The sequence below is a fragment of the Ochotona curzoniae genome, unplaced genomic scaffold, assembly GCF_017591425.1.
Source record: "Ochotona curzoniae isolate NIBS_2020 unplaced genomic scaffold, NIBS_Ocur_1.0 scaffold_2683, whole genome shotgun sequence".
NCBI classification, from domain to species: Eukaryota; Metazoa; Chordata; class Mammalia; order Lagomorpha; family Ochotonidae; genus Ochotona; species Ochotona curzoniae.
In genome coordinates, this window is record NW_024467100.1 from 4,757,138 (window position 1) to 4,769,274 (window position 12,137).

The following is a 12,137-nucleotide window of genomic DNA, read 5'->3' on the forward strand; positions in this document are numbered from 1 at the left end:
TTCTTTTACATCATTGCTTGTCACTACTTTCCCTGGTGTTAAGGCTGTCTTAATTACTAATTTTCACTGACTTGCTTTGTTCTCTCAAAGGCTGGCAGCTGTCCAACTAAAATTTCCATTTTCTTCTTATAAAATATTGCTGTAGTTCTCAGAGCCCTAACAGTTTTCCATTAAGTCCTTTTTGTTGCAAGAGTTTGTGTGTGTTATTAAGTTAAATTACTATGCCCTAACATAGCAGGGATACTTTAGGTTTTAACACCATATTTTCAATGAATTTTTTAAAAATATTTATTCTTTTGGAGAGGGATAGACACAGAAAAATGGTTGGTAGGTCGGCTTTATTGTTTGTGCTGCAGTGATAGTATTTTTAATTTTTTTTCTTAAAATGTGTTTATATAAAGTGGAAACTTTTTCATTATATCACAATCAAGATTTAGGAACTTCCTGATACTTCTCACCTTACCCAACTAATTCCTGTCCACATTCCCCACCCACCTCTCTCCTTCCTTAAATTCTCCTTGGTTTTTATAGTAGCCTATTTTCATTTCACTCCCCAATTTCAGGTTTACCATTCCATTAGATAAAGATATCAACACCTAGAAGTACTGATGGACTCTTGGGAACGAAACAAAATTGGTTTGCCATGGAAAAGAATAAGTTTGTATTCCACATATTGCACATGTAATCCTAATGATAAATAGTAGGAACATACTTTTCAGTCTTTTGTCATAGTGATGTTGAGTAAATGGCAAGGACAATCTTTTATTTTTTGTAAGAGAAATCTCATTCCTGTCTCACTTCACCCATTTCTCCACAGGGGGGCAGAGCAATCCAAAAGTCTGACTGAGTTCCCAGCAGAGCGTGTTGGCCCAGCTAATCCTGAGAAGTCACAGAACAGTAGATAAAGGCACTAAACTCTACCTGGCTTCCTATCCTAAATTCACCATTTTGTCATCATGCATGTGTAACTGTGTAAGTAAGTGACTTTTTCTTTAAAATATTTAATTATTTGAAAGAGTTACAGAGAGGGAGATTGGCACACACACACACACACACACACACACACAAAGAGGGAGAGGGGGAGAGAGAGAGGAAAAAAACTCTCCTGTTCCTTGTTCACTCCCCAAATCCCTGCAATAGCCAGCAAGGGCTGGGCCACACCAGAGCCAGGACCTGAGAATTCAGTCCAGGTGTTCCTGGAGTCGTCACCTGCCAGGGTACACATTAGCAGGAAGCTGGAACCGGAGACAGAGTCAGCACTAAAGCTCAGGCACTCATGGGATGCAGGCTTCACCACTGGAATCTTAATGTTCCCTAGCCACTATGTATGATCTTACTGTTTTGTCCCCTATGACTCACTGCAATATTGATGCCCAGAGTGACATAGGGGCAATATTTTTTTTAAAAAATAAACTTATTTATATTTACTGAAAAGGCAGATTTACAGAGAGAAGGAGAGACAGAGAGAAAGATTTTCCTTCTGCTGGTTCACTCCCTAAGTGGCCCCAATGGCCATAGCTGAGCTGATAGAAGCCAGGAGCCAGGAGCTTCTTCCAGGTCTTCCATAGGAGTGCAGCATCCCAAGGCTTTGGATCATCTTATGCCACTTTCCCAGGCCACCATATGGGTAGTGAAGCAGTCAGGATATGGACCAGTGCCATATGGGATCCTAGCACATGCATGATAAGGATTTAGCCACTCAGTCATCGCATCAGGTCCAGGAGCAGTATGTTGAAGAGGCAAGGCTGTTGTCATCAGGGGTCTCTGAAAGATTGTAAAAATGATAATCTTGTTGACATGAACTGTTGACAGGGACACTTATTTCAACACAGCAGATTACACCGAATACACACTGAAACTTTAGGAGTGTGTTTGTTCCTGTACCTTAGACTACCTTACTTATCTACTCACATAAGTCACTTCATCTTTCTAACTGTATGGTCACATCTGTGTGAGTTGGGGCAAGTTGCTTAACCTCTCTTAGGTTTAGCCTATTCTTTGACCAAATAATGATAAAATAAAAACATATTTTTTGGGTTAGGGCTGTGATTCAGGAAGGCCATGAAATATAACACTTACTCAATAGTAGGAGCTTATTGAAGATTAAGATTTTATACCAGTAACTTAGAATTCTTTGGCCTATATACCATTCCTCTAAGTGCACTTACTCGATATAGAAATTTCAGTTCCCTAGTGTGGATTTGTCTCTATATGAGTAGCTGTATGACATTCTGCCTTATAATCCATCTGAAATATATAAAGAATTCTAAGTGGCCCAACAGCGTGGCCTAGCGACTAAAGTCCTCGCCTTGAACGCACTGGGATCCCATATGGACGCTGGTTCTAATCCCGGCAGCTCCACTTCCCATCCAGCTCCCTGCTTGTGGCCTGGGAAAGCAGTCAAGGACAGCCCAAAGGCTTGGGACTCTGCATCCGTATGGGAGACCGGGAAGAGGTTCCTGGCTCCTGGCTTCGGATCGGCATAGCATCGGCCGTTGCACTCACTTGGGGAGTGAATCATCAGACGGAAGATCTTTCTCACTGTCTCTCCTGCTCTCTGTATATCTAACTTTCCAATAAAAATAAATCTTTAAAAAGAAAGAATTCTAAGATATTAATGACTTTTTATTTTTAAAAAAGATGTATTTATTTTTCTGTGTAGACAGTTTTGCATAAAGAAGGGGAGACAGAGAGATACAAGTCTTCTATCTGCTGGTGGCTGCAATGGCCGGAGCTGAACCCATCCAAAAGGAGCTTCTCACAGTTCCCCATGTGGGTGCAGGGTCCCAGGCCCTGGACTATCCTCTTCTGTTTTCCCAGCCCAAAAGCAGGGAGCTAGATGGAAAGTGGGGCAGTGGGAGTCTAGGTAAGTTTGGGCAGAGGCATAGGTGTCTGGATCCTCCAGCCACGTGGCTGTAGCTGAGGCAATCTGTGCCAGGCCAGGCTTCCTGCTGGGGATCCTTGCTCCCTATCCACCACTGTTAGGATGTGGTAGGGTCCTGGGCTCGTCCAGGCTCAAGATCTGAGAATTTTATCTGTCTATAGCAATCATGCTGTGAGTGAATCTTGGATGGCTCTGGACTAGCTCAGGATGATGGCTCCATGCATTGCCATCATGATGGTGGGCAGAGTCCAGGTAAGTCTGGGCAGAGGTGCTGGTGTCTGGATTCCCCCAGCCACATAGCTGTAGCTGGGGAGTCTGTGCTTGGCCAAGGTTCCTGCTGGAGATCATAGCTCCCTCTCCATCGCTGCTAGGCAGTGAGTGAGTCCTGGACTTGGGGGTGGCAATGAGCTCTGAGGTCTTAGGGGTGTGAAATTACTGCTTAAGGACATCGATGGATAAGACCATTGTACGTGTAGGTGAGGAACAATTCCTGAGTAACATCCAACGACAGGACCACTGTACTTGCGAGGTAAGCGAGGGGATTAAGACCTGGTGGTTTAGAGGGAAGAGATTGGAAAGATCTGTATGGGTCAGACTCATGCACCATCCCACATGGGAATCCTGAGTACAGCTTGGAACATGGAACATGGTTGACCCATATGGTAAACTATGTCAACCAGTGGATTCTGGAGAGATTTCATCATGATTGGAGTGGTGAGACTGGCAGTAAAGGTTAAATAAAATAAATTAATAAATTAATAAATCATCACCTGACAAAATTAACATTTTTAATTATGTGAACATTAAAATTTATTTTTAGTAATTTCGAAAGATGCAATACATTACTATTAACTGTGATCATCATGCAGGGTGTTAAGTCACTGAAATCTACTCCTCTAGCTTAATCAAAACATTGCACCCTTCTCTCAACCTCTCCCTTTGCCTGTTCTCATTCCTGCTCTCTGGTAATCGTCTTTCTACTTTGTTTCCATGACATACATGTATCTATCTATTTAGTTATTTATTGATTTTTCTTCCTTTCTCCCTCCCTCCTTCTCTTCCTCTTTTCCTTCCTCCTTTCTGCTTCTTTGTTTTCATTCTGTTTCTTTTTCTCTTTCTTTTTCTCTTCCTTTCTTTCTCTCTTTCTTCCTTCCTTCCTTTCTTTCTCTCTGTCTTCCTTCCTTCCTTCCTTCCTTCCTTCCTTCCTTTCTCTCTCTCTTTTTCTTTCCTCCTTCCTTCCTTTCTCTTTCTTTCTTTCTTTCCTCTTCCTTCCTTCCTTTCTTTCTTCCTTCCTTTCTTTCTTTCTTTCTTTCTTTCTTTCTTTCTTTCTTCCTACATGTGGATGGGGTCACACAGTACTTATCTTTCTGATCCTGTATTATTTCAGTAACTCTAATGTTTTCCAGATTTATACATGCTGCCATCAATATCAAACATTTTTTCGATGCTGTACAATATTCCACTGTGTGTATTTGCCACTTTTGCTTTATCCTTTCATCCTCTGATGGACACTTAGTTTATTTTTCTGTGTTGGCTATTGTAAACATTGGTGAAGTGAACAAGGGACTGTAGATACATGTTGCAGTACTGATTTCAATTTCTTTGGATAAATATTCAAAAGTGAGATTGCTGGATCATATGATAATTCTACCTTTAGACTTCTGAGGATCTTTCATATTGCTTTATGAAATGATTCTGCTAATTTTCATTCTCATCAATAGAAAATTACATTAACATTTAAATGTAGTACAATTTTAGTTTTATCTCAGGAGCAGAATACATAATCGCCTTTAGCTATATACAATAATACTAATGACTTACTTTGGTTTCACAACTATAGAAAAACTCAGAATAGTAACATATGGTACTCATATGGCTATTCCTTCCCTTTTTTCATTTCTTTGAGAGACAGGAAGGGTCTTTCATCCTTTCTCCACAGAATACCTGAAAGTAGTATCTCAGATCCAGTTCTTTGGAAAATACAGACTTCACCATAACCAGAGGCGTTGTCAACCACTCTGCTTGAAGCAATACTTAAAAAAATATAACTCAGATGATTGAAGAGAGGGAACATATTGAGAACCCCAAATCACTTCAGAGAAAAGCCCCTGGCTTTTCCATTTCCAGTTCCTGAGGGAGAAAGGACACATTGCGTGATGTGTCTCAACCAGCCACAGCCACAACCATCCACCAGGATGTGCTTGGGATTGACAAAGACAAAAAAGAACAGGAAAAGAAAAGGTCTACTTAGGGAAAATTCTGGAAGGGGCAAAACAGTGAAGCTCACTTTACCAAGGGTCAGGCAGCAGCCCCAGGTGTGGTGGGTGACTTCACTCACCCTTACCAGCAGGGACCTCCCTCACCAAACAGCCTGCAGTTGGAGGACACTGCAGACGTCTTGGTGGCCATCTACACGTCATAAGATCGTGTCTGCCTCCTTGATGTTACCCAGCAACAGGGATCAGGGCAAGGTGACATTCAGGTATGCTTTATTTTGGATTGGTCACCAGGATGGTTGGTGATTCATTTAGCTATATCACAGCAATTAATGCTCCATTGTGAATCCAAATAATGGCTGTGACTGTCCCTTCTTCAGGAAGCTTTAGGGGCAGAGCTGCTGGCTCCCCCAGAACCCTACTCACCACCAATGAGTCGAGCTGCGTTGAGAAATATTCCCTGTAAAGACAGAAGGAAACAGCAATGAAAACCATCTAGACAACTGCCACTGTAAGGCTCCCTGTCGGTCACATCACAGCTCTCTTATGTTGAAATGCACAAGAATATTGAACACAAACAGGTGCAGGCAGGTGCACTGTGGCTAGAAGTTGAAGTGGGAAATGCTTTCATGCTGAAATACACAGGGATCACTCTGGGATCCTTTCTGCTGGCACCTCTTCCCATCCTGCATGTTGGGCTCCCCGAGGGCTACTGACCTTCCAGGTCTGGAGTGAAGACCCTTGCTGATGTTGGCGTACCCCTCATGCTTTGCCTGGTGCCTTTTTTCTTTAGCCCTATATTTCAACTTTCTTGACAGTAGTTTCTGCGACACTTCCTCTTCCAGAACTAGGGTCTGAAAGCCGTTGTTCTGATGCCTCAGTGTTATATGGTGTGCACATCCCAGATGACAGACCCCTTCTTGGTCCTGATTGCACCTTAGATGTGCAGCTTTGGAGAAGCCCATTGATTTCTCCCAACCCTTTCTCTTATTCTGTGAAAAGAAGGTAGGAAATTCTTAGCCTTTCCCATGCCTTCTAACTTTGTCATTTGGTGTTTGTTATTCTGTGTACCCTTTTCTTTTTCTGTTCTTCCTTTCCTTTTTCATTCCCTACTCAGTCTTTCTCTCTTATACCTAATTTTTTTTTTCTCCTGCTGAGACCTCCAGTCTGTAACATGGGATCCTCAATTCTAGGAAAGGTCTTTCTGGGTTGTGTTCACACGAACCCCTGACCCCTGAGAAGTTCAGCTTACAAGGGAGAAGCCCATGACTCACTCACCTTCCTGGGACTGAAGAAGCAGGAGGAGGAGGAGAAGCTGAGTAGGACTGATTGGGGTTTCCTTGAAGATTGCAAGGAATCAAGAGGAAGGTTAACAAGAACAAGTCTTTTCTGCAGCATAGACGATCAGCAACTGAATCTTTTAGTGCCTTATATTGGTCACATTTGTCAGTCACTTCCTTTGTTGTTTTCTTATAATTGATTCTGAAATTTATCTCACAATTCAGAAATACTACATGCTCAGCAAAGGATTCTTACATCATTGGTTGCTGAGTTTTAAATCATTTAAACCCTCCTCTTTCCTAAAACAAAGCAACCTGAGTGATTTGGAAAGTTAAATGAAAAGAATAAAGCCAGAAAGTGCTGCTATCTCCAAATAAATGTTAAGAGTAAAATGAAAGACTCTAACTTGTTTGCTTGAACAATTTTTTAAACAAATGTGGGTTGGGGCTAGCTCACTGGCTCAGTGAGCTAATCCACCGCCTACAAACACTGGCATCCTATATGGGCACTGGTTTGTGTCCAGCTCCTCTTCCGATCCAGCTCCCTGCTTATGGCCTGGGAAAACAATAAAAGATGGCCCAACTCCTTGGGCCCTGTCAACCACATGGGAGGCAGGAAGGAAGCTTCTGGCTCCCAGCTTCAGATTGCCTTAGCTCTGTCCATTTGGGGATGATACAGTGGATGGAAGATCTCTCTCTCTCTCTCCCCTGTAAAACTACTTTTTCAATAAAATAAACAAATCTCTGAAAAATTCAGGTCAAGTCCTCAGCAACACATGTCCCTGGAACTGTTGGCACTGATGACACTGCATTGTCCAGCTTGGGCCTCACTCCATCTAACATCTACCTGACTCTGATTATTTGACTTTACGAGAGACTGTAATAGACTTTCCATAGAAGGTTAGGTTCATAAGCTGCCACTGATACAGTAATAGAAACCAGTTGAACTTATGATGAAGAGTTATGCATAGGTGTATGTGGGAGGTTGCTTATAAGAACAAAGAACCCAATGCGGAATAAATAACAGCTAAGACTTGGAAAGCACTGTGTCTGTATTATGAGAACCAAAGGGAAACAATGTAGGACTTAACCTCTTGACTTTGTTACGCGTCTGATTTATTTTCTGTCTGAATCTGTTCTCTCCGTCTCCCCTCTGATAGAATGGGATCACTAGTGCTGAGATGTTTCAGGCTCAACCAAGCCTACAGACAAGGCTGTTTTCTCATCTACTTCTTTTTCTATTTCTGCAGTTCCTCTTTTTTCCTCTCACTTCTGAATTGGAGAAGGGAATCCGGTAAGTTCAGTAAGGTCACATTCTGTAGATTTTACTGCATTCCAACTTCCCCAAATGAGAGTGTTCTTGTGAAGCGGACAGCCATTCCCAGCAGCTAATAATTACAAGAAAACTCGCCAAATAAAGGGCTGAATGTAGGAACTTTCAGCCAGATACTAAAGCTGAGATAATAGGACATGAATTTTTATGTATCTATCACTCAGATTCAGTAATTATCCCTATTTTCCCACTCTTGTTCCAACTGCATTTTTTCTTTATTTTTCAATCATTTAAACCAAAGCCTGTATACCATTCCATCATCTCTACAATATTTCAAAGTGTATATATTTCTTGGGTAATTTAATACCATTGCCACAACTAAAAAAAGTGAAAAATAATTCCCTGATATTATAAAATACACAGTAATATTCATCGCTTACTCGATGGTAGGAAACATTTTTTTCTCAGTTTAGATTAGTTTAATTGGGATCTGAACAAGATATTATCCAACATTTTATTACTGAAATCATAGGTATCTTCTCAGCTAGAAAAATGAGTCTCCCTTTAACTTTTTTCCTTTTCTCTTCTGTTCTTTTTTTGAAGGAAGGGTTTTTCTCTTTCTTTTAAAATAAAATATTTATTTATTTATATTGGAAAGGCAGATATACAGAGAGAAGGAGAGACAGAGAAGAAGATCTTCTGTCCAATGGTTCACTCCCCAAATGGCCACAATGGCTGGTCCTGAGCCGATCCGAAGCCAAGAGCCAGGAGCCTCCTCTGGGTCTCCCACACAGGGTCTCAAGATTGTACATTCATGAGTTATTTATTCACTGTGTTTCAATCCATGGTAATTATTATTTTGGTTTGGGAAAAATAGCCTGTTCATGTGATGCCTGTGTTTTCCTGACATATTTGCCTTAGTCTGCTAAAATTTCTTGAAACTCTTGCACCCAACAGTATCCCAAATTAATCTGATTCGTCATTTGCTGCAGAAATAAAACTGGCCATTCTTCAAAAGATTTCCGATTCTTTCAATAGGGAAATGGAACTGCGAGAACGTGACTTTGTCTGTAACCCTATGCATTGATATTGGGTTGTCTTGTTCAGAAGTAGGAAATGATGGGCCCAGTGGTGTGGCCTAGTGGCTAAAGTCCTCGGTTTGAACATGCTAGGATCCCATATGGGCACTGGTTCTAATCTTGGCAGCTCCACTTCCCATCCAGCTCCCTGCTTGTGGCCTGGGAGAGCTGTCAAGGATGGCCCAAAGCCTTGGGACCCTACACCTGTGTGGGAGACCTGGAAAAGGCTCCAGACTCCTGGCTTCAGATCAGTGCAGCACCAGCTGTTGCGCTCACTTGGGGAGTGAATCATCAGACGGAAGACCTTCCTCTCTGTCTCTCCCCCCTCTCTGTATATCTGACTTTCCAATAAAAATAAAATAAATCTTTGAAAAAAAAGAAGTAGGAAATATTTATTCTTTTTTTTTCTTAAAGATTGATTCATTTTTTTATTTGAAAAGTACATTGACAGAGAAGAAGAAATAGAGAAATCTTGCATCAACTAGTTCACTCCCTAGATGGCCTCAATAGCTGAATCTGGCCCAGGCCAAGCTAGAATCCTGGAGATGCTTTGGGTCTCCTTCATGGGTGCAGGGACAAGGATTTTGGTCATCTTTTGCTGCTTTCCCAGGCACGTTAACAGGGAGCAGTATCCAAAGTGCAGCAGCCTGGAATTGAACCAATACTTTAGGGGATGCTGGCACTGCAGGTGGAGGCCTAATCTACTGCGCTAAGGTGCTGGCCTGGGAATGGTTAAACAAGAAGTATGGAGAATTGGATGTATTTTGCAATTTTCAATTAAATTGTTTGATTTTTAAATATCTTTCTCTTACAAAAGTCTTAGTTCCTAACAGCACTAATGCAACAATTTGTTTATTTTGTTATGGGAAAAATAAGTATTGACATCTGTATTTTATTGTGCTTTACTTTCTATTCACTGTTGCTGCAGGTTTAGTATTTTTGTTTTTGTTTTTATAAATAGCAGCCTTGGGCCTGGCAGCATGGCCTAGTGGCTAAAGTCCTCTCCTTGAACGCGCCAGGATCCCATATGGGTGCTGGTTCTAATCCCGGCAGCTCCACTTCCCATCCAGCTCCCTGTTTGTGGCCTGAGAAAGCAGTCGAGGATGGCCCAGAGCCTTGGGATCCTGCACCCATGTGGGAGACCTGGAGGAAGTTCCTGGCTCCTGGCTTCGGATCAGCACAGCACTGGCCGTTGCGCTCACTTGGGGAGTGAATCATCGGACGGAAGATCTTTCTCTCTGTCTCTCCTCCTCTCTGAATGTCTGACTTTGCAATAAAAATAAATAAATCTTTAAAAAAATAGCAGCCTTGTGGCAACACCACATGAAACAAGCCTGTCAGTACCATTTTCCCAGTACCATGTGCTCTAGGTCTGTGGGTCACATTTTAGTCATTCCCATGCTTTTTCATCATTATTATATCTACTGTGGGGATATGTGATCAGTAATCCTCGAGGGTACTATTATAATGTTTTTGCAGTGTCACAGACTGGGCCCTTATAAGATGGTGATGTAAGATATTGTATGTTCTGATTCTTCTATGGACTGGCTATTCCCCCATCTCAGAGGTGACATATTTTGTGTGGTGCTTGCTATATAATGCTTTGTGATTTTCTTAGAAATATTGAATGATAGAAAGACAGAATTTAGTTTCCACAACAATTTCTAAAGTTTTTTAAAACAATATCTTTGATGATATTTACATAGTTGAGAAGGATGCATGCCCATGTGGACCACTAACCAGGATGGGAAGGGTCAAAGATTAGGGGAAAGTGGCTGACAAAATTGTTTCTAATTTTCTGTTTATTTTTCCTGTATCTGGAGAAAAGGGAAAAGCTGGGGAGATGGCAGTACCCAGCATCCCAACTGCATCAGTACCCAGGGATGAGGAATTGTCACCTGATGCAGTTCCAAGATCCCCAATGTGGAACATGTTTCAAGTGTTCTGCCTAAGTGTTTTTGATATTTTCTAGTGCTATTTTGATTTCATTGCTCCAAGGCTGAGGAAATCCTTTCAAAGTCTATTGGCTACATAGTCCACCTGAGAGTCTCCACTTGCCCAGACACTTGTTGTCAAAGCTTGGCCAGGAGATCTGTCCAATTCGTTCTGTCCTCTATCCTCTGCCATGGTACTAGTTGTCCTCTCAGTGAGCTGTCATGACCCCATGTGCATCTGGGCATGTCATCTGCTGCACAGGCTTCAGCAACAAAGGAGGCCCAGTTCTGACACATGCACTTTGTAATGGTCAGACCACAGATCCTGTGATTTACCCATGATTGGAATTTTGAGTACAGGGATCTTCTTGGGGGAATCCCCAAAGAAACCTCATCTGAGGTTACCCCAGACCTGACTCCTGTGTGCCTGCCTGTTCGGGGCCTGGCTCAGTCCATCACTCACTCCAGCCTACTCACACACTGGGGGTTCCAGTTGCTGTGTGAGTTCTGTTCTTAGTTCCGTCTTATATGCAAATCAGTGGATGCTGCACCTCAGCCCGACCCTGCCCACCATACACTTGGCCCTCATGTACACCAGTGGGAGCTGCAAGCTAATCACAGTGGCTACCTGTAATCCCCAGGAGGCCCACCCTCAGCCTTGGCTACTGTGCGCGGTGGTATGTGCAACAAATACCATTTGGCTCTCGTGCACATCAATACGTGCTGCAGCCTAGCTCAGCCTACACTTGCTGACAGGTGCTATCACCTGTCCTGCCAGGCCCACCCCCAGTTCTGATTCTCATTCCTACCAGAGAGAGTTGCAGCCCTTCAGAAAGTGCCCACAGTTTCCCTAGTAGGCCAACTCACAGCTCCAGATCTTGCACTTTCCAGGTGGTTCTGTGGTCTAGCCTGATAGGACTTGCCCCCAGTCTTAACACTTTCTAGCTCATGTTATGACAGAGTCCAAGCAGCCTGCACTTACTCTGGTTCCTTTATGTACCAGTGGATATGGTCACTTAGCCCAACCTGGCTCTCCCCTTAACCCAGCTCACATGTAAGCCATCAGCTTGTATAGTCCTGGCCCAGCCTGGCCAGCTCTAAATCCCAACCCTCACTTTCACCAGTGGGAGCAGTGGCCTAGCAGGGGAGCCCAAGTGGCCCCGCTACTATGCTCACCATCCCCCGCTACCCCCTCTCTCAGTGTTACATATAGTCCATGTGATTCAAGGAAAGAAGTTACCTTCACAATTGGTGAGGTAAGGTCTCAAGTGATGCTGTAGAAGCTGCAACAAGTTATCCAGAAGATATCACTAAGATGATTGGTGGAGCTGGCTGCATTAAACACAAACTTCCAATGTCGATGAACATCCTTCCTTTTGAATAAGATGCTATTTAGGACTCCCATTACTGGGGAGAAAGTCAATGGCTGACTTAGAAGAATGGACTGACTCTCTCGCAAGGTATTAATGCA